We start from the raw sequence: 13,772 nt of genomic DNA on the forward strand, positions 1-13,772 counted from the left end.
ACAACATAAAGTGTACAACAGTGAGGGGAAAAGCTTTTAACTAATGTTACGACCCGCTACCCTCACCCTGGCTCGTTCTTATTTCTTTTATACAGATTACGGGAGAGAGAGGCCGCAACATTAAGTGCGTAATGATTTTTAAACAAAGGAAAACCGAAAAAAGAAACAAAAAGGGCACCTGACGGAACACACAGTGTGGTGGGGCTTACCTTAGACGTCCGATCAGTAGGTTATGTTCCTCAATCCAGATGGCATCCATGCAGAAGGGAAAGCCCTCGCGATCCCTCATGCGTCAGGCGTTTCGTTTAATAGTTTTTATGTTTTCTTTGTCTTTAAATATATAGATCTAGTTTTCTTTTCTCTTTTCCTTAAAAAATCCGCACCTCTGGTGATTTCGATGGTGGTTGGTCTTGGCAGGCGTGTAACTTCCCCGGTGCTAAAATTCCTAGCGTCCAGCCGGTTTTGTCCAAAAAAAAAAATAAAAAAATCAAAACAAACGAAGACAATTTCATCCAGAGCCTTCCACCGTTTTCATTAATGTAATAAACTTCCGACGCTCCATTACCGCAGCTTCCTTGGACAATATTAATGAACTCATCTCCCTCAGGTGCGCCACCAGCCCAACTAAAAACACCTGGGCTGGCTAAGCCCCGCCCCCCACCGGTGAACCGTCAAAGGTGCCAACAATAAAACAAAAATAAACAATCAGGAGGCGGAAGCAAAGTGCGAGCATGTAACACTAAGCAACCAGTGTTTATTAATCAGCATCATCAACAACATCACATTATATTTTACTGGTTGCATATCTTTACTTTGCTTTTCAGAAGTTTGGATAATGATGCTTTCCTTACATTTTTGGCCTGTGCACTTTGATGATCAGTGCAGATTTTTTTTTTTTTAAGTTTTACTTCTCTGCTCCATGAGAAGAGTTGCTATGAGACTTGTCAAATTGAGCTCTCAGATCCCCCTGATCAGAATAGCGTGGGAACACATGGATGCAGAGACTTACATGAAAGCTCCCGAATGCTTTGCTGGGGAACCAAAATGTCAGCAGCATGCCTGTAATGTATTAAGTCGTATTGATTGGATGGATTTTTGTTTGCTACCACATTTACAGAGAGTAGTGCAAAAAATCTCAGGGTTTTTTTTTTCATGCAGACTGTTTATATTTAAGTAGTGGGACTGTGTTTAAGCGTTGCATGTTAACAAGCTCTGAGTTTTGAGAGTAAGAAAAGATGTTTTGAAAAGGCAGACAGAAACAGTCAGTTTTAACAGACTGACAGTTAATCGTGCCATGGAGGAGTGCATTACTTTTTATTCTGCAGGTCAGAGTGTAATCAGGCTTGAACTCATAAAATTTAACTTAAGTGTTTAAAAAATATGATTAATTTGAGTTAATTTATGAGTTAGCAAGAAGAGGTGATGACTTTTTCACTTAGGGGCTCGTTGGCTTAGATGCTTTTTCCCTTAATAAATGAAATCTTAGTTTAAAAATTGTTTTTGCATTTACCTGAGTAACAAGAAAACAACTCCAGTATTGGGTTTTGTAAAAACTCAGATATATGTCTACAAAAGAAGAGAAGAATCATTAATTTTATATTCACAGAACATTACTTAATGAATCTGAACAATCTCTTTGAGACGCAACAATTTCATGTAGTCAAAGCAGAATAATATGACACAAAATGGAAACATTATGTTTCTATCAATTCCACTGCTAATCTCGTGATTTTGTTTGCCTGGCACCATTTATTTATTTTTCCACTGACTTTCACACCAGAAAACTGCTGCAATCTGAGCAACAACTCGGCACTGATCTATTATCTTGCAGTTTCCATTCAAACTATTTGAAACCAAGTTCTGCTGAGCACCACTAGAATGAACCCAAGTACAATCATTGACTCTTAATCCCACAAAAGCAAACATAAAGTGACTGAAAGTGCTTATCACTTACATGCATGAAAACCAACCAGAAGGGAAAGTTCAAGCAAACATAAACAATAAAATCTTAAAAACAATCCCTGCCATTGTGACTGTTTGATTTTTCTTCACCTGCTCATTCAGCATGTTTTGGGGATCACAGGATCAAACATGTCAGACTAAAACCTCCTGCAAATTAAATCCAACTCTGATGTTTCAGAATGAATGCCATAATCTTCCAGAGGATGACCGTTTACAAATGCCACCTGATCGGCATGAGTCATGAGCATCTTTGTGATGGAACTGACCCATTTAACATACAAACCAGAACTTGTTGGATGTTTTTTCTCAGTGCATCTTATAAAACCTTTATTTTGTGAAATTTATCAGTGAAACTCATATTTCATTATCTAGTTGACATTTCTTTGTCAGTATGTATTTGTTTGCGAGAGAGAAAAAAATACAACTGTGTAGCATCTCTTAATTACAGATAGAGGAAGGACTGAAATACTGACTGAAGAAATATTTTATTTTGCATCCAAAATCAACCTGAACTGAATTATAATTTTAAAACTCTATCTCCTCAAACTAAACAATTCTTTTTCATAGTCACATAACTAAGGTGTCAACATAATCTGATAATATAAAAATGTGGGCTGTATTACTACCGGTGTTGACAGTTTTGAACTTTTTAACTTCTGAGCGTTGTGAAGCCAACTTTAGAGACAAACATTACACACACGTTTAATCCGCCATGTGCTCTGATGCACAGAAACAAATCCGACGTCGTTTCGTCTCTGCCTCTGTCACTCTTGACTGTTGCCATCTCGACAACAAACTAAGTGAAATTTGGCAGCCGCGGGGCTGTGCTTGCCTCACCTCGCTGAATCATGATCTATGATGTTTATACAGCCATAAAATCCCCTCCAGAGGTGAAATGCTCGCTGCTTCCCTTAATTAAGAGCAAGCAGACATAAACACAGACTACCACGCACAGCTCAGGCACACACATACTCACGCAGGGAAACATAACACATGCATGATTTAACATCCATACAGGTTAAAAAGCCGTGCCTCGTACAAAGTTGCAGAAAATGCACAAATTCAGTCACCGCATATTTGTTTTGCTTCAGGCGAAGGAAAAGTAGATATCAGATTCACTCTACATCAGGTTTTACATTCATAATCATCAAGAAGAAATTTAGATGAGACAGACGTCTCCCTTGGTGCTCTTTACCCTCAAAACACTTAATGTCAGAATGACGATCAATAAATAAAACTTTAATTTTCTTACTCAGGTAATTCCAAGTGCCCTTCTCCTTACTTTAGTTCAGAGAAACTCAGACTCCTGAGGACAGTAAAATCAGAGACTGTATAATAAACGGAAGCCTAGATTAAAGTGTTGAGAGCTATGATTTTATTGTCAATGTTAGTAGTGAGGTGTACACACTGCACAAACCCAGACATCACATAGACTCAATGGAATAAATACAGCTAAAAACAGTCCACTGTAGATTATCTTGTCACTAAGGGCTACAGTCCTTGAATGCTCGTCTTGTCCCCGAGCAGGTTGGCCTGTCCGCTGCTGCTTGTTGTTTAGTGAGCTCTTATCTGCTTCTCTGAGCAGAGGCAAGTCAAACATCCATGGAAACACGTGGCTACTGTCGACAACATCCTCCACCGAAACAATATGTATTAGAAGCATTGTTTCATTTGACAACTTTTTCAATTTTACCACAAAGCAGTAGGTACAGTCATAGTAAAATCAGAAAGCATCCTGGGGATTCAAAACATGCATTTGCATTTGATCGAAGAGTGTCCAACCAGGGAGGTGTCCCTGCTGCTTTACAGCAAGTCTGGATTTAAGGAGCCCTATTCTAGAGTTTCAAAGAAGCTATTACAGAACCAACAGGAGATTTAATTACCAGTTTCAGTTGAAACCAGATATTTACTTACACCTCTGATAGCTTGCCTGATTCTTTTCCCATCTGAGTGGACTATTTACACCTTTTTGATGGTCATGCTTTTCCTTTTTCATCACTGCTCAGTTTGCATTCTCCTGTATTACCTTAGAGCACCATGTATTTGTGAAGCTAATCTTTATTGAAGAGCTAAAGTTGATTGGCTTGATTGGTCAAGTGGCAGCTCACTTGACTGCAGTTGTTAGACGGGTTAAAAACGATGTTGTATTTATTTGACACCAAAATAGTTTGGTATGAATTCCTGCATTGTTACAACTCTTCTAAATACTGACACATTTCAGCTTATTCACTCCAGAGAAATACTTCTCCATTGTTTACCAAGCTACGTCCGAAACACCTGTTAGTTTTTGACTCATCTGTTTGGCCTTTCGTCTGTTTTTCTTTTCCGTGTGTTCCTCTGATTGTGAGTTCTGTTTTTCTTGCTGGGTTGAACATGATAAGATGAATTGGGATGTTACTGGTCAACTCTCATTTGCTTTGCTCTCAACACAATAGCAGGATGTGATTTCCCCTAGTGGCAGTCTTAAGCCTTATGCAGGCTGGACTGCAGAGTTGTGGCCTTTATGATCTGACAGTGACCAACATAAGTAACATAAAGACTATGTGAATTGAGGAAAGCGTTACACCCCATATTTAGAGTCTATGAATAGGCCTTTACCCCAGACATGCCTCTTTCTAAAACATTTACATGTTGTATTCAGTTTTCAAGAACAGCAATCTAAGGAAGCAGCATATTTGCTCCTTGTTCATGTACATTCGTTTCTAAGATATTCTACCTGCGGGCTTCAGATTGCCATTTGCAGGTCAGCCCTTCCCTTGGCCAAGGATTGAACCCTGCACAACTGGCTCCATGAGTGACGCCAGGGAATCTACGTCAACATTTTGCTTGGCGAGTTTCCAGTGTCATGAACTGTGGGGAGTGCAGAGGAATGGAATGAGGGGGGAAAAAGACCAGGAAAGAGAGCAAATATTTTTAACTACTACAGTGCGTCACAGTAATACATGGGCCCATCTACTGAGGACAAAAGCATTTAAAAAGAGAAGTGTCATCTGCCAGGATCAGATCCGACGTCATCAAAACAATCCATTTCCCATCTTATTACGATTCCATTATGACCACAGAAGGTGATAAATAACTCTTTGTATTTTGTTTTTATAGCATTTCTTTACTGCATACATAAATAAAAGAGGCCAACATGCGGGACATGCTTGTGTGTGTGAGTCGTTCACTGTCAGGAGTCTGTTGATTCAGCTGGAGTTTGAACGCCTGACAGCCAACTGACATCCTATGTCACTGGGTGCTGCTGCACAATCATGACTCAATAAGCCCAGGAAATCAGGGGAGCGCAATAGCGTGAAACACACACACACACATGCACACACGCAGAGAGATTAGGGCTAGTGTAGAGGAGAGAGCAGCTGAGCAGAGGTTAACCTGCCTCAGGGGGTTACTGGCTTCAACTTACATCCAAGGCCTCTCTGCAGATTACAGTTTGTGTGATTATGAGAAACCCTTCAGGGTGAGCAGGTTTTAACTGGGGTTAATCTGCTCTCCAAAGGAATATTCTGTCAAAGAAAATCAAAACATAAGCTAGTATTTATGCTAAATCATCTTCAGACACACAGGTTGTTTTGCAGTGTGAATTCCTTGTGTTGAATGTGTATTGTTTAAAAAACAAAACAAACATAAAAAAAAAAACACATTGAGCATCTCCACGAACTATAAACACAAATGCTAAATTTCTAGCAGCACATCCGATTATCATCAGTTCATCGTTGAAATGGGAGAAACTCTGAAGCCCTGTGTCTTGATTGATCTCTGGTAGTTTAAATTTCACTAATGCTCATTTCTGTTGCTGCCGATTAATGGTGGAATAAAACAGATCAATCTGGCAGATCATTTCTGCCCTGGAAATGTTCTCTCTATTTAGGATGAAAACCCCTCCAGTTGTGCTTTGTCATCACTTCCACCAGAGTCATCCACCATTGGACTGTTAAGTAATGCACCCACATGACTCACCGAGAGGTGAAGAGAAAGGACATAAACACAAACTTACCCAACTCACTTAAGTTTTCCCAGGGTTTCACTTTCCACAAATTTATTATGTTACTGCTCAATACGTCCTGATGACATCATTACGCCATCATGTGACTCCCTTCCTTCACTGGTCTTTACAATTTAACTTTCCCTGGACTCACTGTGATCTTCTAATAATCTAAATCAACTGAAAAGCATAAAATCCCTTTTAAAAACATTCAGGCTTCAGAAATAGGTTTAATCAGGTTTAAATCAAGCCTGCATCCTAGAGTTTAATGGATGGATGAATCAGGTTAGGTGTTATTGCACACTCTAACATTAGTATAGCACTAACCTCTCCTGTCTCTGCTATTTATTGTAGATTTTTGTTAAAATTTTTAGACAGATTTATTATTCAAAATTTGTGTAATAGTTCACAATTTGCCAAAATTCACATGGTCTGATGAAGAACATACATGCAGTAGCTATCAAAATGTGTACACTCCTGCTAAATAGGATGTTTTTGTGATGTAAAAAAATAGATTATGAGAAATAATTTAAGAACCTTTTCCATAAATAACATGACATGTAATCGATATTTTTGTTTCCATTATTTTCTACTTTTTCACAAAACTTTTCGAGTTTTGTGAATTGTTCCTGAAGATTTGTATTTAACTTTTTCTCCATGTCTTTGACTTTTTGTCCTTACCATAATGTCTCTTCCTTTATCCCACACAGTTCACAATCCAGAGTGGGTGCAACAAAGTGCAACAGAACCAACAGCTGCCAGCCTCCTCGTGACCTTTGGGCAGAACCACTGTTGGAGCAGAGCAGCTGGTTATTCCTCGCTCTGAGAGAAAGACAGACGTGACGGGACCCTGGAGCAGAAACTCAAGTCAGTTCCCAGAGAGCAGACAGCCGTGTCTGACCCAGTAAACCTTTCCAAGTCAATCCATGATGGTTGCGTTTGTTGAGAGCTGAAGGATTAAAGATGATTCTGAACCTTGTTTTAATTTTCCTCAAAACCTTTAACCAACAGGTGTCAAACTCCAGTCCTCAAGGGTTGTTGTCCTGAAACCTTTAGATGTGCCTCTGCTGCACCACACCTGAATAAAATAATTAGGTCATTAGCACAGCTCTGGAGAACTGATCTACACAAGGAGGAGGTGATTAAGCCATTTCATTGCAGTGTTTTGTACCAGTGGCACATCTAAAAACTGCAGGACAGCGGCCCTTAAGGACTTGAGTCCTCAAGGGCCGCTGCACATCAGATTAATGTTAGGCATTCCTAAGAATCGTAAGCTTCTGAGAGATCAGTACATTTTTGATGAAAATTGAATTTCTAAAATTATTTTGTTTTTATTTAATTATCTAGTAATGACACCTCACCTTTCTAGCCCTTACAGGGGCAGTATTGTGTGTTTTCCAGGCAGATAGTGTGATTTTATAGCATAATCAGTTTATCTTCAGTTGCTTTAAAAATGCTACAACTTCTGCTCTTTCTGAAACTCCACCTTCATGAAAACCTTTTAACAACGGTTTTACATGTGTTGCACTGAATAGTAGTTCATAATGAGCTCAGCGAGGCACAGCTCCACCAGGTGTTTGCTAATTGCTGCTGGCTAGTCTGAAGGAGCTAAGTGGGGGATTTTTGGACGAGAGCTGTCCTGTGAGGCGGAAGCTTGGAAAGTGCAGCTCTGAGGAAGAGCTGTGCCTGTACACAGCTAATTGATTGCTATGGAAATTAAAGGATTTGTCAAACCTTCATGAAAGAATCAAAGCAAGACTCCAGGTATGTTTTTGAAGAGGGAATAACATTATAACATGAAAAGTTCATAACTGCCCTTTTGACAGGCTTATAATTAGTCTTAGTGCTCTTGTTTGTTTCTTTTTCAATTAATTTATCAAGAAACTCACTTTTTTCTTGTTTTTTGAACAGCCTGTGTTTAGCAGGGGGTTTATGTGGCTACCAACACTCTCATGGATTCTTCCAATCCTGCCCCTTTAATGCTGACAGGAAATAAAAAAGTGATGTCTCTGTTGGGAGGCCATGTCAAGGATGAGTGCAAGGAATTAGGGATGGTTAAAAAAAAAGAAGGCCTCATTGGCTGCACGTTGTCATGCAGCAGGAATCACATCGAAATGTTCACTGTAAGCCACTCTCACCAACTACACAGAGACAGCTCCGCAACGAGCTAAAGCGTGTCTTTTTAATAGCAAAGGAGGCAAAGAGGAAAAAGAGAGATCTACTGACAGGCGTGAAATATCTATTGTGGGAGATCTTCAGCTCTGAGATGACCTATCTCACCGCGGTGAACAAGTAGCAATTATTTTACAGAAAGGGGCATGATAGGGCAGGATATGGGAGCCCAGCTTGTTACCCCTCACTATTCTAAGTTTACAGCCATCAAGGGCAGAGTTCATGAGAAAGCCAGCACACCCCAGGGCTTTTTTTTAGATTCATCCCTCACACAATGTATCTTTGTTGGTTGTAAGTCTAAGATACATTTAGAGATATCTACAAATGTTGTTTTGTGCATCTTTTAATTGTTTGTGTAAAAGATGAGAGACTGGTTCTCAGGGGGAATGATGGGGAATTCCCTGGTCTCCTCAACAAAATCTAAAATTGTCCACATCCAGATCAATAATAATAGATCACACTGGTGGTAGTGTTTTTGACATGACTGTCTCATTGTTTCTCTGCACATATGCATTCTGCCCTTTCCCAGCTCTGTGAAGGAGACATTGCTACATGCAATCCCAGAATAACTCAAGATAAGCAAAGGGCAGCAGGGAAGTTTTTCTTTATTATTGAACAAAGCTGCAAAAATAGATCTATAGTGAGATCGCCACAGAAGGTTTTTCTTTTCTCTTTTACACCTTGGGATTAGTGTGATATGTTTCACAATATTGTTTCTCATTGCAAAAAAAAGACTGATTATTTTTTTGCAGTTAAGAAAAATAATTTTCGGATTGGAAACATGATAACATGGGTTGTTGATGTTATTCTTTTGCTTTCTTTTCATTCTTATTCCGCTCCTTTTCCTCTGCCAGGAAACGTTCCCATGGTACCTCATCTCTTCATCTGGTTCCTTCTCACGCAGCTGAGATTATGGAGGGAGACTGGAATACTTATAGTGCAGAAAGAGCTGCAGATATATCCCGTCTCACCGCCAAAACAAAGCACTTAGCGTTGAGAATCGCCAGATGGGAGCAGGGCGACCTCCGTCACCGCTCGTCATGACAAATGAGCGTGGTTATGAAATTTTAGAGAGAGTTTATTGAAATGTGGAAACAAGAGTTGAGTTTGTGTACAGCACATCTGTAGGACTCAGGGGAAAACAGATGTTATAAATGAGTGCCTTCTCCATTTTGCGTGCAGTCTCCCTTCAAACAGCGTTACTAAAGAAAATTTAATTTGCCCTGTTTGTTAAAGAGGTGAAAGTAACTGGAACAGAAAGTCGGTGCTGGCATCTGCTATTGGATGTGGCTGCATAACCAGCCAATATAGCATGGAAGAAGGCTAAATTAAAAAGATTTTTACATGCACTAAACCTTTACTGAAATTCTTGAGCCATACCACGCTGGTTGACGGTCAGTGGCTCCACCCAGTCACTGGAGCACTTCCCACTTACACCACATTGTCCTCTTTCTGAAGTTTAAAAGTAGAGTTGGTTTCCCAAATCCTTTTGGCATCTTCATTTATTGATGGTAAATTCTGTCTAAGTGCCCTCTTTAACCAATGAGAAATGTACTACTTGTCCTTATTTAAAATTATAATCTATTTTCTGACTGTGGCAGCACAAATTTAACCCAAAAATGTAAGACGTTTTGAAAAGATTTTTCTGTCAAAATATAAGCTCTTACATAAATTGTTCTGACATGATTTCATTTGGCTTTTCTTGTCCAAACTCCTTCAGGCTTTAAGCATCTTAAGGGCCACTGACTTTTGTGTCTGTTACAGGTGTCACAACAAAACATGTCACAGGTGTCTGGTGCCCTCCTTTGTTCCTGTTCACCTGTTTTCTACAAGGTTTCTTTGTTGTAAAAGGTTCTAGGTTGGAATTGCAGGCAGAGGTTGTTTTGTGTGGCGATTCCAAAACATGTACACACACACACACACAAGTTTGTATTCCTACTCAATACTCATATTAGGACATTGTATTAACTTCCTGTCATTTTAGTAACTGCGATCACTTCCCCTAACCACAGCAGTTACTAGTATACTTAAGACTATCATGCTACTGATAAGCTGATGAAACTACTGTTGGTGTTTCCATCCAAAAGCAAGGCTGAAACTGACGGTGGAGGTAAGGAAACTTTCTGTATTTAGAGATAAATTACATATAGTTTGGGGAAAGGTGATACCAATAATAAAACTCTGTGTGAAATGATTATCAGGAATGTAAGAACCAAACAACTTTATGAGCTCCTAAAATGTGTCACAATATCTTTCACACTTAAATGGGATTTTCTAAATTTGATGCAATTCAGTTTTGTTAAAAATTACCTTGGAGGTTCTTGAGACTTCAGGATAATCTTAAGGGGTTTAAAACAACATGCCTACATCCTGAGGCTGAGGAAAAGTTTCCAGATTTATGATAAATAGTAAATGTGACTGGTTAAATACCTATAGTTTGACATTTTCATATAAATTAATATTATTTGTCATAAGCAGTAACTCTGAAGGCTAAAACAGCATTGATTAGCCACTAAATCTGAATATAAAACATACTTTTTGTAAGAGACATTGTTGATGAGGATAAGACATTGATGCCATTTGCAATTTAAATTAATTGCAAGATCCTAAATGCAGCACTTTAAATTCAGTCCCTAATCCACTTTGCATTATTAAACCTTGCTCTTTTCAAAGGCTTTTTAATCTCAGCTATTTCTGCAGGCCCAACCACAGAGGATATATTACGGAACATTTTTTCCCTCTTTCAGACCTTTCAGATAAGACCAATATTAATGACCGTGCTATGAAGCCAGAAACCACCTGTCACATTCGCCAGAAGCCGTAGCAACGGTTCTGACCTTCTTTTACGCTAAATCAGCAACACGGCTAGAAGTCCATAGGGCCTGAATAAGTTGAAATGTTAGCTGTTAGCCTTTATCTCAGAAGCCACTGCATCCTAATGAGAGTCTGTCATCCAGAAGTGCTCTGGCCTCTGCAAGTGAAGCTGGTAAATATTTAGTGAGGGCTCCAATTGCTGAACACCGATGTGAGAGGGAGAAAACGGCAGAACATGCTTTGCAGAAAGATATTGTGTGCTGAGTAATAAGCAACTCTATTCTTTAGCTGTGCTGTAATGAGGCTTTATCTTAAATTTGCAGTACAATCTTGAGTTGCCTAAAAAGTAATCTCCAGCTATAAAACTTCTTTATTGTTCCAATAATTTCCCTCATGCTTATGAGGGATTTGGTTGGTGTGAAATTATGACCCCAACCAGAGAGAAACAGGCTTGTGTGTATGAATCTGTTTTCCATTAGGCGTGTACAAGTAGCTGAGTGAACAGCTATGGCTTGTAGCCAAGGAAAAATGTTTCTGCAGGGTCCGGTAAAGATGGATCGCTTTAAACAGTGATGTCAGCTGTAATGGTTGATTTTTCTTGAGGCTTCTCAGGGTCGGCTGGCTGGACAATCCTCCTCTGCACTTACTGGAGGAACAAGGTAATTATACATCTGTATAAACAGGCGTGACTGACAGTCTATGGGAGTGTTTGGGGAGCATGAAAAGAAGGAGGACTATACAAGTGGATAAACAGAGACAAGTGATGGGTCCTGCCCTGTGTAGCCTGCTCCTATAGGGAAAGGGGAGTCTTGGTTTGTTTGTCAGACAGAAGAATTGGAATCATGTTGTATCATGGGCTGCTTGCAGGGTCAATGGGAGAGGCTTTAAATCTTTCTTACAGCCCTTGGGCCTGTTTTGAAGATAATGTGGATAAAGATAGAGGAACTTTCTACACGCCGCTTTGTGCACAACCAGTGGGAAACACTTCACCTTGGTCCAGGGGAGGATAACTAATCAGTCAAGCTCTTTCTGCACCTGGTCCACCTTCGTGATGGATGTCAACAGGGATAATTTTGTGGGATGTTGAAACTCTCCATCCCAGTCAAAACAAAAAATCTTAAGACGTATTCCGAGAATAATTGTAAAACAAATTACACTTTTTTACAGTAAAAAGAAAAATGGTGGTTAAAATCATATCCAGAGAAGCTTAAAAGTGGTGAGATTATAAAACAATGTCTCAAAACTTGATGGACATATGTTGGGTTGATGGACCAACATATGTCCATCAACCCAAACTGGAAGATGGGACAAATGTAACTATATTCAATCAGCAAACTGGGTGACCAATGGTTGCTCTGGAGAAGGAGCCTGGAGCCTGGAGGAGCCACCTGTGGCCCTATAGCTCCTTCAAACTGTCTTTATAACCTTCAACAAAACCAGTTGAAACAAGGATTTTTTCCAATCATGCTGTTGTAACCTGAGGTGTTGCTTCTTCATACCAGTAAAACCAAGTGTGAGTAAAATAAGGTCACAAACACATGGCTGCTCTTCTGAGTTCTTCACAAAGTAACGATAGAGTCACGACTAGCAAGTGCTTAGCTTCAGCTCGTGTAGCATATGCTAAGTGGAGCGAATCTTTTTCATAAAGTCATTTTGCTATTTAAATAGCATAAATATCATTTTAAAACAATGTTAAATGAAGAGGGGCTTCACGTTCACCAATGTTTCATTCAAGTACTATGTTGAGTGCACCAAAGCAAACTCTTTCATATAGTTGTGCCAAACTACAACTACATGAAAGAATCAAACAACTTCAAACAAAACATCCACATCAGTTTGGGTAAAATTCATTAACTTTTCACCTGTTACATGGTCATTTTCAACAAATTAGATTATCCATAAGGGTATGTGTTTGCCAAATTAAAGTTTCTAGAATAAGTAGTAAGTTGACGTACAAAAAATGTCAAAAGAACTAACCAAACACAATAGGTCCCCTTTAAAGACTGGGTAAAATATATATTTTAATAAGGTGATGTAATATTCTAATCTTAAAAGTTGTTTTTTCATTAGCCATAAGAGAGAAAAAAAAATAAAAGACAGCAATTTTATAAAACCAGTGTGTTTTTAATCTACGTAATCTGTTTTACTAAGTGAATTGAGTTAATGAGAATAAAAAATAACTTCAATAATACTCTAATTTATTCAATGTGACTGTATAGGAAATGTTACTAAACCACTGGCTTTAGCCTTTCTTCAGTATATTTTTATGCAGCATCTTTATATTTTTAAAAGAATAATCATAATAGTATGTAATTTATTTCTGTTAATATTTCATAAACTTGTGTCATTCCGCTGTAAAAAAGAAAATAAAGTATTTTTTGTACTTTGAATAGTTTGAAGTTTTTCTTTAAAAAGATTTGTCAAATCTAGCAGAACAAATGTTTATTTTAATTCATTAATTTCACATAAAAATGTTTTTATTTATGTTGCACATTTCTGAAAATTATTTCTTTTTAAGACATTTGAGAAAAGGTTGGGGAGGTTTTGTCAAAAATGGTTCTTTGGATTGAAATGGTTGCTGAACTGCAGTCTGTCTCACAACAAAACAATCATTACAGACACAATTAAGATTGAGTCTGTAATGCAACAAAATGTATAACACTTCAAATTATGTTAACAGTTTTACTAGTTATAGTAAAAATAAACTTATTTTCGGACATTGGGCCTGGTTGTCTTTGTTTCTGTCTATTGAGATTCAAAATATGATATTTCAGATTTGCTTTGTTTTCAGTCTTCATTACAGTGAATGAAGACTGAAACAGTGCATATTGCTCAAGCT

The sequence above is a fragment of the Gambusia affinis genome, linkage group LG13 (genome assembly GCF_019740435.1).
Source record: "Gambusia affinis linkage group LG13, SWU_Gaff_1.0, whole genome shotgun sequence".
NCBI classification, from domain to species: domain Eukaryota; kingdom Metazoa; phylum Chordata; class Actinopteri; order Cyprinodontiformes; family Poeciliidae; genus Gambusia; species Gambusia affinis.